Source organism: Phalacrocorax aristotelis, chromosome 2 (assembly GCF_949628215.1).
Source record: "Phalacrocorax aristotelis chromosome 2, bGulAri2.1, whole genome shotgun sequence".
Lineage (NCBI taxonomy): Eukaryota > Metazoa > Chordata > Aves > Suliformes > Phalacrocoracidae > Phalacrocorax > Phalacrocorax aristotelis.
Genome location: NC_134277.1, coordinates 8,605,196 through 8,631,356, shown reverse-complemented (window position 1 = coordinate 8,631,356; position 26,161 = coordinate 8,605,196). Strand labels below are relative to the sequence as shown.

The window sequence follows — 26,161 nt, the reverse complement described above, 5'->3', positions numbered from 1 at the left end:
TACTGCAGGTATCATTTCCTATTTTTGATGCAGATTATTTTGGCTTTATTGAACCTTGAATAGAGATGACTACTATTATTCCTATCAATTATTTGTATTTGTCACCATACACGTAGAGGTGAAACAAATTTAAACAAGACCAGGTGCTGAGGAGAACGATGAGGACGATCATGCCAACACAAGAGCCTGCGTTATGAGAAGAGACAAGCTTGTCTTGTTCAGCCTAGAAAAACAAAAAGCTCAGAGAGGATATGAATGTTGTCTATAAATACATCAAGGAATACAACAAGAGAGGAAGGAGAGCTATTTAAGCTAAAGGACAACATTGGCACAAGAACAAATGGATGTAAACTGGCCATGAATAAATTGAGGCTGAAAATTAGAAGAACATTTCAAAGCAACGGAGAAGTGAGGCTCTTAAACAATTTCCCAGTGGGAGTAATGCTAGCAAATGACCTAATTTGTTCTAAGATGGATCAGTTAATTAGTTTATGAAAGGGTTTATCTGACAGAGGCTGGCTCTGGCAGGGGGCTAGCCCCAACCCCAGATGTCCTTTACAGCCCCACATTCCTAGGTAATTTGAGGTGTTAATTCAGTTCCTTATTGAATGGTACATCACGACGGTTTCTAAATCCAAAATGATTTTTTTTTTCCGGAGTGATTCCATTATGCAGTGCCACTAACATGAATGTTACTTTCCAAACACCAAGAAAAGGTCTCTGGATGGAGGAGTTATATTTTAAGACACACACAACAGAGCTCATTAGCACAAGCAGAGTGGTGTGGTACTAAGATGCTTAGAGTATAGGAAATGGAGGTGAAAGGGAAAGGTAAGCCAAGGCAAGAGCACCATCCTTGTGAAAGTGCATGGCCTTTTTTGAGGGAAGCAAACCATGGCATTTCCTGACAACTCTTAATCTTAACATTTCCTTCTTACTTTGTATTTTTATACATCAAGCGTTGAGTGTTTCGATGAGATTTAAGCAAAATTATGAAGTAAGGCGTTTCATAATTTTCCAAGTGAAGGAGATGGAGATAAGTGGCACTCTGGAGGACAGGAGCTGTTCTCAGTTACTCATTTCTGGCTGTTCATCACTTCCAGCTACCTGAGAAGGCAAGTCTGCTCCTGCCTCTCACTTTGGTAACATCTTTTCTTGGTACCCAGATGCCTTGATGAGTGCTGATGCCTGTGGGAAATGTACATAGAGGAGCACAACTACATGGGGCCAGTCCTGTTCAATATCTTCATTGATGGTCTGGATGAGGGGATTGAGTGCACCCTCAGTAAGTTTGTAGACAAAACCAAGTTGGGCGAGAGTATTGATCTGCTCGAGGGCAGGAAGGCTCTGCAGAGGGACCTGGACAGGCTGCATGAATGGGCCGAGGCCAGTTGTATGAGGTTTAACAAGGCCAAGTGCCGGGTCCTGCCCTTGGGTCACAACAACCCCATGCAAAGCTACAGGCTTGGGGAGGAGTGGCTGGAGAGCTGCCCGGCAGAGAAGGACCTGGGGGTGCTGGCTGACAGCCGGCTGGGTATGAGCCAGCAGTGCCCAGGTGGCCAAGGAGGCCAACAGCATCTGGGCTTGTATCAGGAATAGCGTGGCCAGCAGGAGCAGGGGGGTGATCGTGCCCCTGTACTCGGCACTGGTGAGGCCGCACCTTGAGTACTGGGTTCAGGTTTGGGCCCCTCAGGACAAGAAGAACATTGAGGTGCTGGAGCGTGTCCAGAGAAGGGCAACAAAGCTGGGGAAGGGTCTGGAGAGCAGGTCTTATGAGGAGCGGCTGAGAGAGCTGGGGGTGTTTAGCCTGGAGAAGAGGAGGCTGAGGGGAGACCTTATTGCTCTCTGCAACTGCCTGAATGGAGGTTGTAGCGAGGAAGGAGTTGGTCTCTCCTCCCAAGTAACAAGCGATAGGATGAGAAGAAATGGCCTGAAGCTGCATCAGGGGAGGTTTATGTTGGATGTTAGGAAAAACTTCTTCACCGAAAGAGTTGTCAGGCATTGGAACAGGCTGCCCAGAGAGTTGGGGGAGTCTCCATCCCTGGGGATATTTAAAAGAAGGGTAGACATGATGCTTGAGGATATGGTTTAGTGCTGGACTTGGCAGTGATAGGTTAGCGGATGGACCAATGACCTTAAGGGTCTTTTCCAACCTTAACAATTCTATGATTCCATGATATGATCTATTCCCTGAACTTCTCATCCCATCTATTAATAGATTTTCTTGTAACTTTTTCTTTTATTATTATTTTAAGGAATGGAAACACACTTTGGTCACTTGAATGAGTACTTTACAAAAATGTGAGCATGGTGAACTGAAATGACTAATTTCTCAGACATTTTCCAACACAAAACATTTTATGAGGCACACAGGTTTGCCGAGAAATCTTGGAGAGAAGGATTGCTCTTTTACATGCTCTGAACTGCCCAGCACAGTCCTTCCCTCAGGGTGCAGCCTCTCTCTGTTTGGGGGTTTGGGGGGAGAAGGTTGGGGTTTTTTTGGTTGTGTTTTTTTTTTTATTGTTTGGGGTTTGTTTTTCTTTAAAGGTAAGTCCCTCTCAGGGAATTGAAAACACACCTTGTGTGACTTAAGGGACTACCAAAAAAAGTTTTCAACAGATGTGGCATGTAAGGGCAGAAGACAATTGCACATAATAAACAGGGTTATCCTGGGGCAAGGATGGTGTCTTGTCTAAATGTCACTCTGGTACTTACTTTTGTCTTTGGAAAGTGAAATCACATAATGGAAAACTCCCTGCAATGTTGTGTTTTCTGTTTGAAGTTTTTATATAGTGGTTTTTGTTTGAGATTGTGGTTTGTTGTTTTTTTTTTTAAATGTGGATCACTTGACAGTGAACTTCACTGTTTCTTGTCAAATTGTGAAATAGCAGGTTCATCCCTTAAAGGATACATGTGAAAGATATAATCTTTCTCTCGGCCAACTGCCTACACATAAGGTCCAACTAACTAAAAAGGCAACCATCAGTTTTAAAAGCACCATTAAACATCCTGCATGGATCATTTGGAGGATGACCCCACCATCATCGCAGCCCAGAACATTTTGTGCTTACTGAGCTATAAGTAGGAGGGCAGTCTGGAGACAAAAACTGAAGGACAGGACATCAAAACTCATTCCCATTTCCTTCTGTGCCTCTTAGTGTTCCAGTAGTCACTGGCAGTCCTGCCAACCTTTCCTCACGCACTCAACTCCCCAGCATCCAGTTCGTGGATCAAGCGCCACACTGTCTTCTGCATCAACCCACAGTGATACACAAAGCTATGCAAAATACATGGCTTAGAACTGCTTGTTGCATTACCAGTTTGCATAGTTATGTCTATGCAAAAAGATAAAATAGCCCACTGAACGGTCTCCTGTCTGGAGGCCAAGCAGTATAGTTGCATCCATCCAGCTGAAGTCCCTTGCTCTTCCACAGCAGGAAGCATATGCTGACAGCCCACTGGGAAAGGTCTTTAGCCTCTGCTACAGCTGGAGCTGTGCCCCAACAGTTCTGGGGATAGTGACAGATGAAAACTGCCAGCAACTCTGTTGACAGACTAACAGCGTGGACAACCACAAGCAGCTGTCAGCCCCTGCCCTGGCCCTCTTTCATTCACTAGCACTGATAGACTCAATACATGAGACATTTCGAAGGGAAGAAGTGAGTTCTCTATAGTCATACGGTGCTTTTGTAACAGAATGGATAAGACTAACAATGATATCATAGCTTTTTGTTTGTTTGTTTGTTCATTAAATCCCTCAGAAGACAGTATGGAGGAAACGTTGGTCTTAATCCAAAGCCCTCTAAGAACAACAGAAGGAGGCTCACAACAGCTTCAGGGTTAGGCTCTACAGACTCATAGGATGAGTGAGAAAGTAATGCCATGGATTAGAAGCTAGTTAAAAATAAAAGCATAAGAATATATGGCACTTTTCAACATGGTAAGGATAGGAAGAAATTTTTCCTGAGATCTCTGTTCATAGATAGGAGTAATACATTCTCAGAAGTGGCAACACTTGCAAGCAAGAGAAATAGCTCTAGTCAGGCTAGGAAGCACTGAAAGAAACTGCATTTACATGCTATCAAGGTAAATGACAGGATGATTAGATCAAGTGTAGTATTTTGTCAAATGCCCAGGATGTATGAGGCAAAATTTGACAAAATTATGTAACTCAGCCTATTTCGATTTGGGTGTCGAGCTAATGCAGCAAGTAAAAATAAGCACATATAAAAAGCATTAACCATAAAGTACAGACCATCAATTACTGTAAATTGCTCCTAAAGGCAGTAGACCTAAATTAATTTAGGTTATTTTGGCTACAGCATTGTGACAGCAGTGATGCCAAAAAATCTGAAAGCAATCATGGATGAATTTGAATCCCTGTAGCATGAAAGGGCACTTACAAAACAGGATTGCTCCACAGAGAGAACTACCAATAGCCTATCTATGAAAAACCACACAGTATTAGTATATTCAACCCCCCAAAAAATGAATTAGTGATGTAGCACTGTATGTCAAAGGGTCTGCAAGTAGATTAAGCTCCTGAATCTGCATGGATATGGACCATGTGATATTGGAATATAAAAATACTGATATGGTTCTACTCTGTCACTGTAAGTAAGGACAAGTTATACTGAGGACACAACTTTTGAGATGGACAAATGAACTAAAGAGACCAAGTTTTCTGAACAGGGCAGCAACTGCTTCAACTGTATGCACATAAATTGATCAAACAGTAAAAAAGGCAAAAGGAACAAATTCTTGATGCTGTAGGTGACTGCATTCTGAAACAGCTACATTTAGATAACACAAAAGCGTAAGCTGTTTTTCCACTTATTTTCAAGTAAGAGCGTGACTGGTGCATGAAATGAATGAAGCTGAGTTGTTACACTGGGAGCTATCACCTGATTTACAAGTTCAAAAATACCAGGAGACAAAAGACAGCAATACTGAAGATGGAAACTTAGATAAGAACTAGCAAAAACATCAGAAACCAATTACAAAAGTTTTAAGGTCAAATCCAAAGAAATTAAATGTTCTTTCTCATTCAAGTGCTTAGACAATCTTTGATGTTTTGTTTTGGTGGAGGACAGTGAGATATTTCCCTGATATAATTCTGCTTTTTTACAGAAAAAAAGAACCTCACTTTTTTTTTTCCTGGAACACAGTGGAAAGGTGATGTTCTGAAATGCAATTCAAAGGAAGAGTTTTCTGCTCACAATACTGAACCTCCCTTTTTGACAAAGCTATATGAAAGAATCTGGGTTTTTTTGTTTTCATTAGGGCCATGCTGTAGTCTCTTCTATTCTGTGCCTGCCTCTGGACACTGGACAGGCAGCTGTGCCCAGATTCCTGTGTCTGCATTCAGTCTATTTGCCTGACTGCTTCCACCTTTTCAGCCCTTGCTAAATCCGGATCCCATTTGGCCAGCTTGGCTGCAAGGCAGGAAGCACGTACGGTGCCTGCAATGTGTTGTGTGACTCCCACAACACAAACACATCTTCTGAAGGAGGTCCTCTGCCACCAGCACAGCAGTACAGGGGCATCCAAAGCAAATAAGAAGGAATCAGAAAGGTATGAGAAAAGCTGTAGGGATGATGACAAGGCTCACTAAGTTACATTTAGCCAATGTCCTTGCAAAAATGGACCTGGCTTGAATAAAGTCCACAGAAACAGCATGAACTACATCCTGGTATCCATGATTATAACATTGTGGTGGCTAAGGTTAACTACAAAGGCTGATGGTGGTGTTCCTCACATTTCCTCTGACACCCTAACCTCAGGCATCAATGTTGGATATTGTCAATGGAGTGAAATGGGTATTTTCAGCAGTTGTCATCTAGATGTCTCAGGTGGTGATAAGTAGTCCCTGAGAGGTGTCTCTTGCTTCCTGAATATCATCCCTTCGGTGACTCATTCACCCACAGAAATTAACTCTCATGGCCCTCAATTAAGAGAAATTAATTGCACCCCAAACAAGCAAAGGAATTGAGAAAAACCAAGATACTTCTAGCATTTCATGTTAGCAGTGGGCATTTCCATTAGCCACACAAAAAGCTAATCTTTGTTTTAAGCTTGACTAATTCCAGTTAGCTATTTTAGCATTTCTTAGTTCCACACTGTAGTGAAGCATGACTTAGAAAAAATTGGCAATATTAGCAAAATTCTTAATGGACTCTGTAGCCTTTTACCCACTTCTCTCTTTGCTGACAAAATGTCTTTCTGATGCAGAAATTTTCATTTTTTTAAGATGGCATAGATTTCCTTTTTCTTTTTGCAGTTGTGGAGTGGGCTGCTGGGGGAGCTGTTTGAAAAAACTGCCAAGAATTCACAGTGCACGAGATGGCCTTGGTGTGTTCCTTGCGATAGTCTGGGTCCCACAGACTGTATATATGCTACTACAAAAATAATACAAAAGGATAACTTTCTCCTATAAAGTCAAAGTTCTGAGTGATCGAGACTGCCAGAAAAGCGTGATTATCTTAGTTACCTTTACACAAATTGTTGTACGTTGTACGTTGGACATCTTCAAGAGTCGTCCGGACAGGGTGCTGGGCCATCTTGTTTAGACTCTGCTCTTCCCGGAAAGGTTGGACTAGATGATCCCTGAGGTCCCTTCCAACCTGGGATTCTGTGATTCTGTGATTCTGTGAAATCCTCTGTGGTAATTTTTTCCGCTGTGCATGCCCATGCATTCCTGCCATTGTAAACTAAAAGTCAAGGGTTGCAGCACTTAGTGTAAAAAGGACTTTTTTTCCTGCAGTATTTAACTGCAGCTGTTGTCACATCAATCCTTCTTCAAAGTTTCAGTATCCCCTTCTGTGTATTTTTTTTCAATCTGATACAGTTTTGTGACACCCACTATTTCCTGTGTTTCTTGCAATTTTATGCACCTCCTTCAGGTCTCTTCAAATTCAGCTCTTTCACTCTTAATAGAAATGATTTTTCCTTAAGCTGTCTTTTTAATATGTATACTGTCACGGCACAAATCTTACTCATACTTATAATGCCAGTGTCTCCTGTCTTCCCCCACATTTTTACGTTTTTTTCTTCCTCCACAAAACACACTATTTTAAAGCAATAAAGTAAGTAATGGGAAGTACACAATAGCGGGGCTTTCTTGGAGACAGGGGCTAAAGGTGCCCAATTCCACAGGAAAACATGCTGATTCCCAATCATGTTAACAGAGTTCAGTGTGTTAAATGTAGCCCCATGTCAGTATTTTACAGATCTGCTGTGTACAATAGACAGTAATGCCTCTATAGAAGCTCTTAGGGGCTTTTATGAGAACTCTCAACATGAGTGTCTTTTATTCTTTTTGACAAGTTGATCCTTTAAACTACTCTAGTAAAGGGAAGAATGGAACAAGGCAAAGCTAAAATTTTAGCTTTTGCTCAGCATGTCCAGATCAATGCTAATTAAGACAAACTATAACAGAGACTGCTAGGGATTTCAGGTCTAGATATAATTATATGTAATAAAACTATTAAAAACAGATCAGAAAGCTTGATATTGAGTTTTAATGAATCTCCATTTTTCTCAGACTGGGACACCTGGAATTGTATACAGACAGCTATCTGAAAAGCATTCACAACAATCCAAATTTAGACCAAACTCACCTGATTTTGGGTCTTGTTATGACAGCCAATCTATTAGAGAGTTGCATAATCCTTTTGCTGCTCTATATAGGCAGTCAGTGGAGTGAGCAGAGCACGGAGGTGATGTGATTTCAGTAATCTGTGTTGCTGAGGAGGCTTACGGCCCCATTCTGAACTAGATGATTTTTTTTTCCTGGGCATAAAAGCATAATTCTTTTCAAGGTCAGGTAAAGTATGTTGCAATAATAGAGGTGGGAAGTACTGAAGGCATTTAGTGTGTGATCAAGCCATCAAGCCTGCATTATTTCTGGCAAAGACAGCACATAGCTCCCCAGAGGTGGGAAAGTATGTCTTTTTTGTTTGGTTGGGGTTTTTTTGTTTGGTTTGGTTTTGGGTTGTTTGTTTTTTTCTGGTGTGTGTCAGAGATTGGTATGTGCCATTCAGAGTTGGCAAAATGTTTAGAAAGGAAAATTCAAAATTGCAGGCTCTGTTGGCAGTTTGCCGTGGGCAGAAGACTACCTTCTATTGACAAGCCCCCTCCAAATTTTTCCTTTCTGCCTCTCTGTTTGTGAAAAGAGAGAAGATATATTTTAGTAGACCAATTGATAAAGTTGGAAAAACTGTCAAGTTTTGGGACACACAAAGACCTTCTCCAAGTCTGACACAGAAACACCAATCTTCAAAAACAAATGCAAGCTAAGAACAGCTGTTCAGAATTTAACAAATTATTGTTATCAGACCATCTGAGAGAAAAGGCAGCATGCACCTGTGAAGCAGAAGGAGATGTTTTGCAGAGGTCAGGGTGATAAGGTGGATTCTCTTATGGGAAATGGAGAGGAAGACAGGTAATTCATCAGCAGTGCAACATGGAAGAGTTCCCTAGAAAAACAGAAAGTTTCCTACAGATACAACTTTTACGACGCTAGTACCTGGGTTCAGCTAGTTCCCAAAATGTAGGGACCAACAGAGATCAGAGGTGACCTCAGGGCTGGCACTGTAGCAGGGCAGCCTCCTCATGGGACAACTAGGTTGAGTTATGCAGGGGGAGGGTGAGACTATGGCCCTATGGAAATCCAGAGAGGACTGTTGGGCTCTGTGTGCAATCCTCAAAGAAAAGCGTCAATCATTACAAAGTATTTTCCTGGAGTGCTGCTACCATCCTTCAGCAGGACAGCAGAACAGCACCATCAGCTATGCTGAGCATTGCAGGAGGTCCAGAACTGGTAATAAGAGTCTGCTCCTTTCCAGAGAAGTAGCGAGGGTGCATCCATCACTGCTCCTCCCGGTCTGCCTCCTGGCTTGAAGACAGACTGGGGAATTTATAAAGTCAATGTGGCCAAATCCAAGTTTTCTTCAAGTATATGCTTGAGATTCCACAGTTCCAGTCACCAAGCACAACTCTTACAAATACTTCTAATTTAATGAAACCATCCAAACATGAAGATTATAAAGGCAAAAATGAAAAGCATACGCTACCATAGATTATCAGTAGTTTATAATATTCAGGATTTTTTTTATCTGCCTATGATAGTTACACCCGAAGGCTATGTCTGGTACAGACAGAGAGTGGGATTTTCAAAAGTATCATTGATGTGACCTGGCTCTTGCCAAAGGCAAACTCAATTCAGTTAACTAATAGTCACTGCCCTGCAAATATGTCACCTTGAGATTTCATCCTTCCACTGTGCCAGGACACATCATGAGTTAAAAAGCCCTGAGGACTTCTGGGCCCTGAAATACATGCAATTACCCTGGAGATGAATACAACAACAAATTTACAAATCCATATTTTTTCCTGCTGATTGAAGGAAAGGGCAGCAGAAATGGCTGAGGGGGGCAGAAGGAGGTAGAAGATGGAAAAGCATCTTTGCACATTCTTCCTGTTCTTCTTCATCCTGGCTTTTAACCTCTCTAATCTGAGCTGTGAATTTCCAGGTCAGTAGTTAGTAGGAAACAACCAAGGTTGTGGGACAGATGTTTGTTCAGGAGCCCACTGGTACTGGAGCAATAGTAGGTCTTGCTCCTCACCTACGCTGAAATTGTGTGGGCTGAAAGAAGCCAGTCATAAGCCAGCATGAAGAAGTTAAGCATGAGTTCCTGCAATACACAAACACCCATTGGAAAGGGCTTGTCTCCAAGGGAATGGTCTAGAAATAAAAGCTGTGAGATTTTCAGGACCATTCACCCTGTCAGGTTGTTGCACTGTCTCCTAAAGACCTTGCTGCTGCTAGTTACTTCAGATTTGTAGCCCCAAAGGTTTTCTATAATATGGTTTCAAAGCTTTTTCTGGACAGAAGCACAGGAAACAATTCTAAATACATCTCCAATGCATCTGAGATTTCTTCTCTAAGTTTTTAGCTGGGATGCATAGCTCTATCACTGGGGTGAAAATTCTCACATGCCCATCTTTCACAAATATGTTCTCCGCTAATACATTTTCTATTAAGCAGTAATTTAGGATTAAGCCAGAGATTGCCCAAAGTTTTTATATAGGTTCAATCTTCCTTTCTTGTTATATAAATCAGAAAATTATCCCCATAATCACCTTTCTTGAACCAAGATGATGACAGAAAATGTCCTGGGTACTATCTGAGGTGCCAAGGTCACAGGAAAAAAATGTATTCCCATGAACAATAAAGGTAATGGTTGGTCTTTGTTGGTCTTTTGAATTTAGTGTAATGTAGATTCGATTTCAATTGAAGTTCAGCAAAATCATTGTGAAATGCCTCTTGTTCCTGATAGTTAACTGCCACCAATTATAGAATCATAGAATGATTAAGGTTGGAAAAGACCTCTAAGATCATCAAGTCCAACCATCAATGTCATTATAAACACAGATGAGCAGTACGAAAAGGAAATTGTTTCCAGAGACGTGCAAAGAGGGGGAAATGGGATCAGTCTGCCCAGCCCATCTATAGCCCCCATGTCACATACACATCTGGTGGTACAATTCAGGAACTACTGGTTTTCTTACACTGCATAGACATTTTTCAGTATTTTCCAAGTATAGTGTTAACAACATATTTTACCTGTTGACTTCCTTGTGTTTTCTTGCATCCTGTGTTTGAATCCACCCAACGAATTTGCAAAAGGCAAAATAGTCAGTCTGAAACATGCAGAGTAAGAGAACATACTCTTTTTTATTGTTCTTTAGAAAACACTGAGGGGCATGCCCTACAAATGACATTGTAAAAAGGATAAATCCCACTCCTTGAAAGCTCACCGGAAGCAAGACAACTTCTCAAAGCCCTTCGCTAGAGGGACGTAGGTTCCTGAATTGGAAACTGTGGTAGAATACCCAGTTCCACCCATATGCTTCGTTCTTTGCTGCTTCCTCACATTTGACATGCATTTTCAAAAGAAGTTGATATCATGTTTGCTTGTAACCTTCCCGAGATGATACAATCACAACTGTTCTGGGTGGATCATGAAAGAAAAGCTCATTTCCCATACCCCTCCGCCCCCATACACACACGCCTCTGCTCAGGGCCACTGAGGCTCAAATCTCCTGCCCGAACCAAGGCTGCTGCTTGCTTCAATGCTGAAATTGGCTCAGGGAGTCTGGCTCCCACTGGCTAAACATGAGCAAGCAGGAGCCCCCAGTTCATGATTTGTGTATGTTTATGAGAGGCTCCTGGTCTGGCCTCTCCATTGCACAGGATTAGATTATCAAAGGTGACAAGAAGATGAAGTTCAGGTTCATTACTGAGTTCAGGTTCATTACTCTCCTAATGCCTCTGCAGGGCTAGTGCCTGCCAAAATATTGTTTCTCAGGATGAAGACTTAGGGTTTGAGGCAATGGACACTAAGCATGAAGAGGTCAGGACTGGGAGAAATGTCTTTAGAGAAATTCACATAAGAAAATTGCTCCCACGTTAGCACTGGCTGGGCTGCATCTCAACACCAGTGGGGTCCTGCTTGTGGCTGCCCCCACATGCCTTCACACTGACTACGGACTGAGTGATAGCTGTGTTCTAGAAATAGAAACACAAATAAAGAAATGAAATTAGAATCAGTCCCCTACAGATGGCTCTGTCACTATAAAAGCCACCTGCTATCAAATTAACATTTGTTTATACATAAATTTAGAACACCATAATAAATTAACACCCTCCCAACAGAAATGAACTCTTCCAAGTGGTTCTTCTCTTCCCAGTGGATAGCAGGAGGGGGAAAATGCTATTTTTCCTTGAAGGCATTTACAGCAGAAGTTCAACTGCAGCACAAACAGTGGAAGTATTGTGGATGGAGTAAATGCTTCCTGGGTGCCAGCATTCACTCTGCACAAAATACTTGGATAGGGTTGGTAAGTTTGCAAATACCAACTTGGAGTAGACACAGAGTACCTATACAACCTCTCAAATCTAAAAAAAAAAATACAGATGGGCATAAAATCAATAAAGCAGTCAAGCTTAAAGCTTAGGCAAAAATGAAAAAAGTAACAGGCCTGGGGTGGGGGGTGGGGGGAAGCAGTAATAATAATAAAAGAAAAACCATGATAAAAAAGAGAAGTGTTAGCACACTGACCAGGAAAGTGATTTGGAGCTGTTTAAGAGATTAAGGATTTTTACTGTGAAGAAAAACTCCAAAAGATGTTAGTCCAATATACAGCTGAAATGAAGGCGGCAAACAAAATGTGTGGTTGCTAGGGGAATGTAATATAAATCAAAAGCGCTACTATAATTGCTATACACTGTAAGGAAGTGATAAGACTTCTCTGGGTATATTATACCTAATCTTGGTTATCATATCGAGGAAAGCTCCCATGCTTTTTCAAAGAATGCAGTGCAGAGCAAAACAAAGCGAACAGCAAGCCTGCAAAATTTAAACTATTAACTATAAACAGCAAAAGAAAAAAGCTGACAGATGTAAGTCTTAACATTGGGTATTATTAATAAAAAAAAATTCTATTGAGGTCTGTCAGCCCCCAAGTTTGGTTATTGATTAAATTCTTGTCCCTTCTTGAAATCTATGAACGAAACAAACATCCCTGTGTCCACCATCTCTCTGAGGTTACAGTAGAAGCTGTTTCAAAGCCCTGAATCAGTCTGGTCAAAAGTAACCCACCTTTGTAGCCAGTCCCAACCCACCAGTAAAGATCTCAAGTGAGATCTGCTCTTATACAGATTGAGAAATGAGCCTTGGATGTTGATCCAAGTTTCCTTCTAGCACAGGCCCCCTGAAATACCTTGGACAAAGAACTTCATGCCAGTTCCCTGTTGCAGAAAGGGGTAGGGACGACTTCCCTACCTTCCAGGAGTAACATGAGGATAAATGCATTAAACAACAATGGAATAACTTAAATAAAACATTACTTCTTTTGAGAAATTGGCAAATTCTCTCTCCCTTGCACTCAGACATAGTCCGATAGCTTTTAGAAATATGGGATGCAAAATATGGAATGGACGCCTCATGCAAAAGTCATAGGACACAGTTCTTAGTTTTTGCATGTGGCGAGTACAACTACCTCTAACTACATTCTATGGCCAGGAATGGTTTCCCTCAATAAATTCAGCCATGGCCTCTCCAAAAGAGGTCAAACTACAGCCCATCTGCCAAGCTAGAGTTTTCAACCCTACTCATCATCAGTGCCTTATGTCAGCTAGCCAGTCTCTGCCCTAAGTTATCGACTCTCATAAGTTTCCTTTTTCACTGCACTTGAGGTGACTCCAAAGATCTTGGTTTCTGCTTCTGCATTTGTAATTCATGTATCCCCATTAATGATCTATTCGTTGGTCTATTGACCTTGTTTTTGAGTTTGTTAAATAAACAGTTAGCCATATAAAGTGCAGCAATGTAGTCATAAAACAAAATGAATAAGGAAAACTCATTACCAGGTGTCTTATTTCTTATTGTAACAGAAATCAAAACATCAGTAATGTGACTAGACTATTTTCACTATACGAGTGTTTTACAACCTTTTTCAGCACAAGAAATGCAATGGCCAAACACTGACGCTGCCTAGGCCAAGGCTGGAAGCTCTGAGACAGATGCTTGTGGAGAATGTTTCATATATCAGGTGGGAAAAATTACTTTTGGGCATGTCTTTCAAACCCCACTAACTGTAAAGAGAGCCTGTAGGGGACCAGACTTCTCACTTAAATTCATCAGTAAGGTTGCATGTAACTCACTGTGGCAAAGAGAACCTGATCTGTGCATCAAGAACAAAATGCTGCCGCTATTACCCAAGCTACCTGTTGAAAGTGGGAGAGGATCCTACCATATGGATACAGTGGGGACAGAATTGGGCAGGTTACTACCAAAAATGATACTAATGCTAAAAAAGATTCAAGAAATAAGGCAGGAACAAGACTCAGGACCTGATAAGGTACTAGCCAAACTCTAATCAGGACCAAGGAAAAAGAGAAATACTGTAAAATTCTGGATAAAAGTCCCTTGTAGTTGGGACTTTGTAGCCCACAAAATAAAACAAAAACCCACAAGCAACTTTACCTAGGAACTTCTTTATAAAAGTGCCAGAGTTTTCACATTTCTCTTTCGCTTCCAATAAAAGGAGTAAATATCTGCATGTGCGTGTGTGTGTAAAGTATGACTATTATAAAAGCAATACCGTATTTTCACCAGGTATGGACCCTGACCCGTTGTGCGACGTGCTATATGAATCAGAACAGAAAGAGAGCTTGTGCACCAGAAATCTCAAGCCAAGTTCCAGAGAGGAGACAACACACAGAAATAGACAGGCAGACAGGAGAGAAATGGGGAAGGCAATGAAGGATGCTAGCAAGCGATAATTTGAAGGATGATAAAGGATGATAGCGGGATAGTTTCATGAATGCTTACACAGAGCTCCTCTCATGCAAAGGAATAAAGCACCAACATCCTTTTTTGAAGATGTGTCTAGGTAAACAGCACTCACATGTACAATCACATCTTCTTGAGTGTGGCTCTTTAGCTGTTTTCACTCCTTTTTCTCTTAATTTTTGCACACATAACCATGCTATTAAAAGGCACCAAAGGATGCTAAGTCTGGACACAGGTTTTTTTCTGCCCAAATGCTCCTACAGAAACTGCTTTCCCTCCATTTCCACTTGTGCTGTCACTGGAGTCATTAGTGGGTGTTAGCTCACCCTCCCCTAGTTCACCATGAGCCACATAGACCTGGGGCTTTGTAGAGGGGTCATTTGCTCAATGAAGTTCAACCCTGGTAGCAACTCATTAGACAGTACAAATAACCTGCTCACTCCAAAAATGAGCCAAGACCTGCTAAAAACTACACACTTCTCTCTTATCTGCTGGTTCTGAGGGCACAAGTCAGAGGCTGTGTTACAAAAGGTCCATAACCCCATCACGGCACAGCCAGTCCTCACAGCGACAGCTGTTCCTCAGTCACAAAGGACCCAACTGTTCCTTACAGCAGGAATGCCCAAAAGTTCAAAGAAAGATGTAGAAACCTGATGCTTCACCATTATGTTGTTGCCTCAGGAAGGCAGCATGCTGTAGATGGCACTTTCTTTGCTAGTAATTTCTTTGCTGGGCTGCTTTCCAGAATTCTTAAGCAGGATGCCATATCTTCTTTATTTGTTAGTGACCCATAGCGCTTAAAATAGCATTTTATTGCTGGCTGGAAAAGCAGAGATGGAAAAAAAAGGTAAAAAAACCTAGCTGCCTGGGCAATGGAGCTACTGAAACCTGGTCTTCCATGGCTCTGTGGCTCATAGATTCTCTGATGTCTAACATGGTATCAACTCCTGCTGATGCTTCTTCCTTGGCTGGAGCATCCCTATTAATCTTCCTTTGTACAGTGCCTCCAGTGTCCCAGTGAGTAAATCCATACTGCAGCCTTTTATACGGTGGAGGCACAAAAAAGTCTCTCTTCTCTATGAAGCCACTGATTTTCATGAATCTTGTTGGGCCTTTCATCAGATCTGGTTGATATTGGCCAGTCGAATCAAAAAACTACTGGGGAGGAGCAGAAGAAGCAAGTGTGCATTCACACACGCATTGTGATCATGTAACGCCTCATTTCCCCAGGAAACCAGACTGAAGGTCTGACTCTCTGTACCTGCCGTTGAGCAACCATTTCCACCAGAATGAAATTATTCAGACTATATCACAGAGGCAAGTTCTCAACAGGTACACTGTGCTAACCATACTCAGTCAACGCAGAATCCACCAGCTCCAGGCTCTGAATTAACATGCAGACCAGCAATACAAAAACCCAGTCGTTTTTTCAGTTTCAATTCATCAGTTCAAGCAGAGATGAGCGTACTTTATTTTTCTCCCCAGATGGTTGGAAGCTGCAAAGTAATTTAGCAGCCTATGTTCTTCTAAAAAATTATCATGCTTTTTCTTTCCTGGGTGACTTCTACATCCCCTGCTGACTGGTTTAATGGTACTAAGAGTTATGGAATGATACTGTTTTTATTATGTGCCTTTTTTATTTTTAAATTGCATTTTGACACAAAGTCTATCCATTCATGGGTCTTTGAAGAAGAAGCTCTGCCCAAATGCCTCCAATATCTAAGTAACAGAATGGCTACCTTGAAAAGACACTGAAAACAAGTCAAGGTGCCTTTGGGATGCCAGTGTTAATTTTCAGTCCTTTCATTCTACCATTCTCTAAAGATGCTATGAAAACTACTTACTGACTTGTGAGAATAAGCGAAAGACTTCAGGAGAGGTTTTCCTCTGGATACTAGTCCTAGCTTGGAGCCATGTGGACAAATCAGGAAGTTGCATGATTTTAAGAAAAGATTGTTCTCTTCACTAAGGCCTCACAATGTTGGCGTATTCTTGCCTCTTATGCACCCAGGAGCACTGGCCATAAATGTGGACCAGTCCCCTGAAAGAAAAAAGGGAAAGGGCCACATGTCTCTGTGGTAATAAACTAACCAGTGTCAAGGACCATTCATGAGCGCTAGTACTGAGGCCTTTATAAAGTTAAATTATTAAAACAGTCTGAGGCATGGTTTTGGCCCTTGCCAGCCAGCTAGTGCTTCCCCAAACAACTCCTGGGTGCAGTCTGGGAATTAACACAGGCGCTGGCCCGTTGCTGAAGAGCAACCTGCAGCCCTTTTGGGAGGCTCCAAGAGGTTAGCAACTGAAATGCAGGCAGTTTACGCCAGATGGCTTCAGTGTCTGAGAAGTGTCCCAGGCACATTTAATCTACTGAAGAGAGGCAGCCCGTCAGTCTGAGGGAGCAGAAATGTTCTGCACGGCTGTTCTGCATGGGGACATCACGTACCCTTCTCCTGCCGCTTCTCCATAAGGACCAGGCGTTACCGAAGAGACCATGTAGGGAAGGAGCTGCAGAGAAGGGGGCATTGTGCTTGGGGATACCAGGGACAATCAATCTAATCCTACTAACACTTGAGCCAAAAGCTGTTGCTGGCAGATTACAGGGTAGCAATCTGAAGAGTGCTCCGACATGAGGTGTGCAGCAGGGAAAGGAACAAGTCGTACCACAGCGGCACAGGACTTCCAGCCAGCTGCCTGGCATCCAGGTCTCAGGCCACACCAGATAATTCAGTCCCTGCTTCTGCTGAGACACAGCCAATGGACTTGGTTCGGAAGAGATCAGAATTCATTTAGGGTGATGGTCATTGTCTTGCATAACACACCAGAGCCTTGAAGCAGGGTTCTCCACCTTCCTGGTCCATGCCAGAGCCCTCCGTTGCACCGGGCTGAGAGCACTGCCCATGTTTCTCCAGAGATGAGCTGAAATCTGTTCAGCACCCTCAGGTGGACTTCTTTCCCCATGGTCAGCTGGGGACAATCCACTCGAGACACAGAAAATCTCCTGCCACGATTAGCAGCCATACAAAACCTCCCCTAACAAGCTTGTACTCCAGGGTACAAAGCACTTGTGCATCCCCCAAAACAGAGATGGCTTGAATGCTCCAAGCTGTATATCCCATTTCTGAGTTCAGCAGCAGCAGCCAGAGGCACCCTGGTCATCCCTGCCATCCATCGGCAAGAGGTCTCAGGTTCAAAAATCCAGCAGGAAAGCCAGCTGGGGCTCTGACTGTCCCCTTCCAGGCAGCAGCTATGAAGGAGAGCCAGTAATGTATAAGCAGCAGGAATTGGGGATCTCCCCAATCTCCCCCCACATTCTGCCACTGACCTACCTGCAATGGGATAGTGAGCAAAACACTTGGCCTCTCTGATTCCATGTTTCACATGTTCTTTGTTGTTTATTTTGGGGGAAGTTCTCTTAGAGTAGTTTAAAGAGCAACAGGCAAACATCTCAAAAAAAAGCTGCAGTTCAAATGCAATGTAATTCTATGATAGACATTTTCTCAAAAAATATTTGATTTTTGCCCCTTTCTCTCCAGTGCCACATTTTCTTTTGGTTCATCTCAAACTCTGTTCATTTGCCTTAACCACAGAGGCCAGTAAGGCAAGCTTTGGGAGAATGTGCCGGCATTATTTAAAGATTTATCCATCCTGCAACAAAACCCTTTCATGCTTCTGATTGCTAATTACAAGCAAATACTTTGATAGCAATGGAAATCAGTTAACTATCCTCCCACCTTTCAAGGCACTGCGTCAAACTTGTCACTACATATGAATGCACACCTTAATCCAGTTTGATCACAACCTGGAATGAATAAGCTAAGAATAGGCTGATGCAACTGAGCACATGAAAGTCGAAAACATTCGCTTACTATTTGGGACTCCATCTCTCTCTGAATTAATGAGCATGGTGCTATAAATATCTAATTTCCATGAATTTCAAATAATGTGGGAAGCACATCTGGGATGTGAGTGTTGGAAAAAAAGCATCTTTGCTTCTTTACTGCAGCAAACCAGTGACATTCCTTTTAACTTGAGGTCCCAGCCAAGTCCCTGCTGGAACTTCTTCCTGCCAACAATTCATAGAATCACAGAATGCCCTGAGCTGGGAGGGACCCACAAGGATCATCGAGCCCAACTCCTGTCCCTGCACAGAGCAACCCCAAATTCACACCATGTCTCTGAGGGCCTTGTCCAAGTGCTTCTGGAATATCCCAGGCTGGTGCCATGATGCCTCCCTGGGGAGCCTGTTCCAGGGCTCCACCACCCTCGGGGGGAAGGACCTTCTCCTGATACCCAACCTAACCCTCCCCTGGCACATCTCCCTGCCATCCCCTCGGGTCCTAGGAAATTGACCCTCCCTGGAGGATTTTTAGCTGGTGACCACTTGTGCTGGGGAAAACACCACAGAAGCTGGCAAAACCCCACAAACTCTAACCTGCTTTATTAACTGTGTGAGAAATACTATTTTACATGAACAAGTAAAGAGAATGGAATTGACCCAATACGCTAAATTCAGCATTGCTGTTAGAAGATACATATATTCATTGTAGGAAACCACACTTCCATGATTTCATTTGGCACATGCAATTGAAGAATACATATTAGGATGCTTGTCTTTTACCTGGAACATATTATCTCTCTCAATGTTGCTGTAAATTTGCTGCCTTCTACAGTGTTTTTTGTTTATCTGACAGCACATTCAGCTCCCTGAGAGCAGGCTTCACATCTTGAGTTTGAATATGCCTCTGTCATAAACCTACAGCTTTCCATCACAGACAATAAATTGATCTATTCTATTTGATTTTATTTTTTATTGAATCTAGTTTTGTGTAATGCTTTCTTTGCTCCAGAGAGTTGTGCATGGCTACATATGTGCTAAAACTGTTTTCCCAGAAATGAAGAACAGTGCTTGGGAATTCTGCTTAGCCTGAGCTGAAACTGGAGATGGATGGAGAGATGTTAAGTCCCAAAACAGCAGTCCCTCTTGTTGTTGTTGCTGTGGATTTTTAAATTTATTTTTTTTTAAAGGCACAAGCAGACAACTGCCTCATTCCTCAGTCACAGCAGTTTTAGGATCCATATGTTCTTCAACAAGATCAGGCAGAAGACTTTCAATGGAACAGACTTCCATCAGGAAAAGCCAGATTGAGAAAACCAGCTCTGTTTACGCAATCATATAAATTTTGACAAAATTTTGAAGAAAAGATAAATTCTGATTTTTAGTCAGCTCCTGTCTCAGCAGTTGACTCATGCACAAAAAAAAAGTGCAGAACTGAAACCTCAGCCTTTATAGATTTTTACATATTCTGGCTCCTTGTGGAAAAAACTTGAATGAGCAGAAAAAAGGGCCGGGTACAATCGCACCGTTAATCACTCCTGCAGTCTGCTGGTATGAGATTTGAAGTGGGTCTCTCAATATGAGGGCAAAAAACATCTCTGTGTTAGTACTGCGTTAGATGTATGTGCATAACAGGGGCATGGGTTGCTTCCATGCATGTCGGTGTGCTTATAGCAAGAGCAGTGCCGCAGAAAAACCTCAGGAGTGGTCGACAGAACTCTGCCTTTGAATATTTCAAGCAAAACTGTGCCAGCTTATTCAACACTGAATCACAGGCTAATGCACTGCATTATTACTAAGAGATGCAGAGTCTCCGTTCTATTAGCCATGATAATGCATGGACAGCCTGTATTACAGGTTCAAATGCTACAATGCCTGACTTTATTCTGCAGCTTTCAAACAGGTACTGAATTTTTTCTATTATGAGTGATATCTACCTAAATCCCTGAATAAAACACACTAGAATCTAGAGAAGCTCATATAAAAGGTGGCACTGAACCCACAGCCTTTAGTTCCCAAAGCACAAACCCCATCTATAGAAACAGAGGACAGGTTCCGCTAATAAAAGTAGTCCTTGAGATCACCAGACCTGAAACTGTCAGCAACCCACACTTAATACAAAGCAGATGGAAAGTTAAGAGGGATCTGAAAGAAAGAAAAGAAAAAAAAACTCAGACTGTAGCAATGAAGTAATGTCTCCAGGTCAACAACTCCCAAGCATGTAACCTGCATAATTAACCACCACAATTCTCTGTAATTAACCTGCAAAACCATGCTAATTAGGAAAATGAGAAGAGAGAGTATGTGGAACACCATATATTTATTTTCAAGAGAGGATATAAACCAGGACAAATGACAGAGGAGCCCAAAACTTGTCTGAGGCACCCTAAGGAGGAGAACATCCTCCAACTGCCCATCAGTATTTGAATCAGGCAGTGCTCGATAGCTCCATGGCTATCACTAGCCCCCAAAAAATCAGATAGGATAACCTAAGAATGAAAAGATGAATTTTACAGCCTGAGCTAATGCCTAATTTTTAACATACAGTAGTAGGCTGAATTACTTTGTGTGTTAAACGAAGGACACAATTCCTCTCACAGTGAAAAACTGCACTGATGACAAAAAGTAAATCAACTCTTGCTTTATAGACCCGCTGGTCTGCAAGGTATGTCACAAATTTGCATGACAACCCCAAGATTTCGGGCTTACACTTGGGTTTCTGAGTCTGGAAAAAAAAGTGTTAGAAAAATCACATGTAGACAGAGACCTCCCAACTCCTGTCTGAGAAGGTATCTGTGAATTTTCCACCTTGGCTTTTCTAACAAAGTTTCATATGCATAAAACGTGCCCAGGAATGCAATGTTTCAAGATGAACCAGGGAAAATTTGTCATGTAGAGCAAAAATCTGGCTTTTGCTGAACTGCTGCCCAGGTTCTCAAAGATGATTTACACCCCTGAGTCACAGTGAAGTTGGTCTGTACACCTTTGGTACTCCTGGAGTAGGACCCTTTCCCAGTAATTTAATCTGCAGAGGCATTAGCTTGTTTCCTCCATTTTAACACTTCATTTGTTGGATGACTGGACTTTGGGGTAAATCTAACCAGTCCTCCAGCCCCACGGACATTCTCCCTCTTAGTGCTGAGCAGTTGCGGCTTTCAGCACAGGCATGAGCCCTCTCTGGGGGTATCTGACTGTTTACAACAAAGCTGTGCCAAAATTTCTGCTGGTGTGAACAAACATATTTCCACTGACCCCAGCAGCACCAACACCAGCAAAGAATTTGGCCACATGTGATACTTGAAGGAACAAAAACAGAACATACAGATGGGTACTATTCTTTATGTTCAAGTTACCAGCCAGTGAGCTGAATTAAATCCTAAGAACGTGGTCAGCAGGAGTGTAGGGCTGATTTCAGTAGCCATACACCTGCAGGAAGTCCCTCACCCCTCTCAAACAGACTGCTCCCAGGCAGTGGAGGTTTTCTGTTCGGCAGCATTTCTCATCAGCTTTGCACAGCGGTAATGAGTAAAAACAGCCAGGGACCTTCAGCATAGCTTAGAGAACTTGCTTCATTATGTTGGAAAGCATTTGTATTCTTTTTTTTTTTATAAATGCACCCAAAATAATTCAGAAGGTACCAGTATTTATTAAAAAAAAAAAAAAAAAAGGAAAAAAAAAATCACAGACTACCTTTATGTAAGAGTCTTCTGTGCTGCCTCCATCCAGCAAGGAGCTAAATAACCCCATAGTGTCAAGTTGAGGATGGGGGGAACCAAAGTCCTCATCTCAGCTTGCAGTAAGATAAGTGCTTAGGACCCAGGATCAAATCACCGTGCCCTCAGCCTGGTCTGCTGCAGCAAGAGCCTTTCAAGCTCTGCTTGTTAAACACATTTTCAAAGACTGATCTTCAGTTCACATCTCCCGATTTTCTTGTATGAGCTGTACAATGCCAGTTAATTGCCTCTGTCTGAAGTAGCCTCCTTAGCATATAAAATCTTTCCATGTCTTGTCTTTTTTTTCCTTCTGCAGTGCGCTGTGAAAGGAACTTTAAAGGAGAATTACAGAAGTGAAAACCAAACAGGTTGCAACTTAAGCCTTTTCAGATGGAAAGGGGGAGGTTGAAATGGATGTCACGGTAAATGCTTTCCTCTTATGAAAGGGATCTTTTTTTTTTTTTAATATATCTAAATAGATGAATTCCACAGTGGGAAAAAAAAAAGTATATATATACTTTGGTTAGGATTTTTAAAAAGTGATAAGCAGCTACCTAACTTTGCTGAATAAATGACCTCATTCTTCCCCTGTGGGACACTAAAGCCTTTCTGGAACCAGTCCCCTCAAAGGAGGAATCTCAGGTTAGAAACCCAAACCCCACAGATGCCAAGAGAGCAGTCAACGAGTGCAAATATTGGCCATTCAACCTACCAAAGAGAGGCCAAGGTCTGAGTTGAAAAGCCGAAGAGAATAAAATAAGGGTAGCTTGACATCGGTTCTCATCTTGAAAATATGCAAACACACCACACATGCTAAACGTATCAGCACAAACTGAACTGAAACTACAGCACAGCCTACAAATCAAGGGACAGGCGAAAATGGAATAGTCAGGACCAACAATGTTTATTTTCCCTAGGGGAAAAAATTGTGTAGTTTCTCCATAACACAACAAAATTTAAAGAAGTTGAAGAAGAGAATGGCACAGAATTCAGTATGCAACTTACTATTATATCTGGGGTTTATTAGAAAATAGTTAATTCGCTGCTGCCAAAAGATAAAACCAAATTAGACAGAACAGTCCTGATTCTGAGCCAGGCTTGAGACCTTCTGTTCAGAGCAGGTGGGAAGAAGGAGCCTTAAAAATAGCACAGGAGGTAGATGAAGTGTTAAATATTGCACGTCATGCAACAGCCTCTACTTGCCACTGGCATGCGAAGACTTCTTGACTTGACCCCCTGGAGCTCAGGATCTCCATTACTGGGGTGCTGCGAAGGGCAAAGAGCACAGGGAACTCGCTAAGCTGGAAAAACATGGGCGTTCATTGCATGAAACACTGTGGCAGAAGGGGGTTGCAATGCTTGGCAGCCACCCAGAGAGTAAGGAGGGTTCTGCTGAGAAGAGCCATGTTGGCTGCAAAAATACAGTGCTGCAACTCCCCTTTGGCCCCAGGGTTTCACATATGAAGGTCGCTGCAGAGGGGAGGAAAAAGGGTGGCTTTCTGCTGGGAATGGCATCCCAGAGTTAGGTACCCTGTGTCCCAACCTAACTGACACATTTCGGTGTCATGACAGTGTTGAGACTCAACTGGTCCATCACTGCTGATCTTCAGCTGCTGCAGTACTTTCTTGGGACTCCGGAAGCTAGTGTCAGCTTGAGCAGCCTTAAAGCCATCTCTATTCCCTGTGCTTTCCTGAATTTCCCTTGTGGCATTTGCCTATACCCAAAGATTAAGGTCAAAATATACTGTAACTGCTCATATAACACATTTTCTTCTGAAACTTTGCCCTCAAGCATGGAGCACAGCTATGATCTTAAACTAGCAGCCAACTATTGCCAGCTATCAATTCCTGAGTGCAACCAATGCACAAGTGAAGATGATGCACACCAATAGTACATCACTGCAGCCCGCTTGTTCTGGTTCAATAAAACATGCTATTTGTTCCTAAACTGTAGTTTTCTCAGTCTGCTATCTTTCTGATCTTTATTTGATGTAAGAGGCAGCTTCGCAGAAACACTGTGCCTGGTTAGACAGCAAGACTCTTTAATGGTGTATATCACTGCTCTAAAAATCTAAAATTCATTTCAAGCCACAGTGAGGCAGGAGGATACAAGTCGGCTTACAGAAAACTAAGCATGCATGTATTCCAAAAACTTTTGCTGCTGTTTTTCCTTCATATAATGGAGGAAATGAGAAAACAGGATGTTACAAAGAGAAAAAAATGCCAAAATCTCATTATCAAAAGATTTTAAGGAGCAGCAGAGCACTCTAGTGATTAGCACAGCTTGCATGAGTCCAAGTGAACAAAACCTGGGCTTGAATGTGGAGACATCAGAGCTTCATGCAAGACAAGCATCTCTGCTTCTGCACCCATAAACAGTGCTGGGGAACCAAGGTCCTCTGTGAGAAGGTACCAAGTAACATTCAGCAAAAAAAACATAGATTAAAACACTCAGGTCACTCTGCAGCCCTCTGCTCCTGTTCATGCAGCAAACACAGGGAAAAAGCAAAGGAGGGAGTTTCTCAGTGACTTTTTTTCAGAGCTTTGCAAACTGGAGCTAATTATATGGCATGCAGGAAGCCATTAGACCTGACCAGATGAAACAGGGGATCCCAGAAAACCCCCTTTGCAGGACTGTGACCTTACAAATAATAAAGAAGTAGTAGTATTCATCCCATAGGAGTTCTGGGCATTGCTGTTCCTTACCTGTGTGATATGTACAATATTTTACAATACGTAGTAAGCACAAGAAGATTGTTTATAATTTTTGGTGTGAAGAGTCCACAGAAAATTCAGTAACAGAACAAAATGTTGGTGAAGTCCAGAATTCTGGGTTATATGTACTGCCTTGCAAAGAATTAAGCACCTCAATATAGGACCTTGTCACTTTACTGCACAGGGACTTCCTGAAAACTAGTCTGAAACCTCCTGAAACTGCTCAGCACCAGTCCACCGGGGAAAGCTAAAAAATCTGACATCTTGGATTCTGCACCCTTCTCTCCCTTGGGGCTGAGAGGAGTCTCCCACCCACTCTGGATTCACACTGCCCAGCCTCCTCCTGGACACATCAACTCATTTTTTCCCCCAGAGATCCAGGGAAGGCTGATGCCTTTCTTTTAAAGCATGGCTTTTCCAGCCATGTTAAGGTGTTAATGGGAGAAACCAAATCTCAGCTGTGTTTTAGGCATGCTTTTAACCTCCTCCCCAGTTCAATCCCTGTGATTTAAGCAGACATTTAGAAACCCTTTTTTTTTTTTTTGAGATCCCCAGTGCCCTTGGACGCATAGGAGGCCTTAAGTAACTCATTCCTATCAGGACTGGTGCATATAAGGCTCTGAGGACTATTGAAGTCATGTAACTCATTGGTGATGCACCTTAGTTATTTCCAGAGTTGGTGGCAGTGAAGCTGATGGCACTTTGCGACTTAGCTTGCAAAATTTCACCTCAATACTACTGTGAAGCATCCTCCCATTATCATATATAGTCTCCAATTCTGACTACACAAAATTAATATTTACAAATGCCATCTATTTATCTGACTTAATTTAAAAATAATTCAAAGACCAAATTTAAATTTACCTGAAATCATGGTCTAAGTGTTTTATTTGCATAAAATGGATTGGGTTTTTGACAGTCAGAAGATGCAAGCAAGGGACTGCATGTGAAACTGTTATTCCTGATGGCAGTGGATACTCCTAAGTCAAACTCAGCCAGGAGCCATTTTAAAGGGTCAGAGCATTTGAAGTGTAAGCCTACTAAAATCAATGCAAGATAGGAACCTATATTTCTGGAGATATATCGGCCACCAGCAATGGCCTCCAGAGATGCCACCAAGCCACCTGAGTACAAACACCCTCGTTCTGCCAGCCAGAGGAAAAATAATTGAGTGGTTTATTGATAGACAACAGTGAGCCTGGACTCCTTTCTTTAGCTCTTTCACAGACTGCCCAGAGGAACCCAGGAGAGTTAGGTGGACTTCAAAATTACATGGCCTCAGTTTCAGGAAAGCACCCTGGGATGCTCAAAAAAGACAGAAAAAAATACAAAACCAAAAAAGAAAAATCCCTCAAAGAACTTCCACTTCCCATGTAATGGCAGACACTTCTGCAGAGACCACCAGATGTCACGTTTTAATCCATAAGTGACTAAATATCTTTCAAAATCCGGTCCCTGCTGTCCTTGTTTCCCAGTTCCACTGTCTGTAAAACTGCAGTAACACTAATCTAATGTAATCCAATCCAATCTAACAGCAA

The 26,161-nt window shown here is 42.2% G+C and overlaps 1 protein-coding gene across 1 annotated transcript in view; it reads right to left on the bottom strand.

Annotated features, from left to right (window-relative positions):
* Positions 1 to 26,161, bottom strand: part of DPP6 (dipeptidyl peptidase like 6) — a 578,451-nt gene that overhangs the window by 537,790 nt on the left and 14,500 nt on the right. The gene's annotated exons all lie outside the window — the stretch shown is intronic.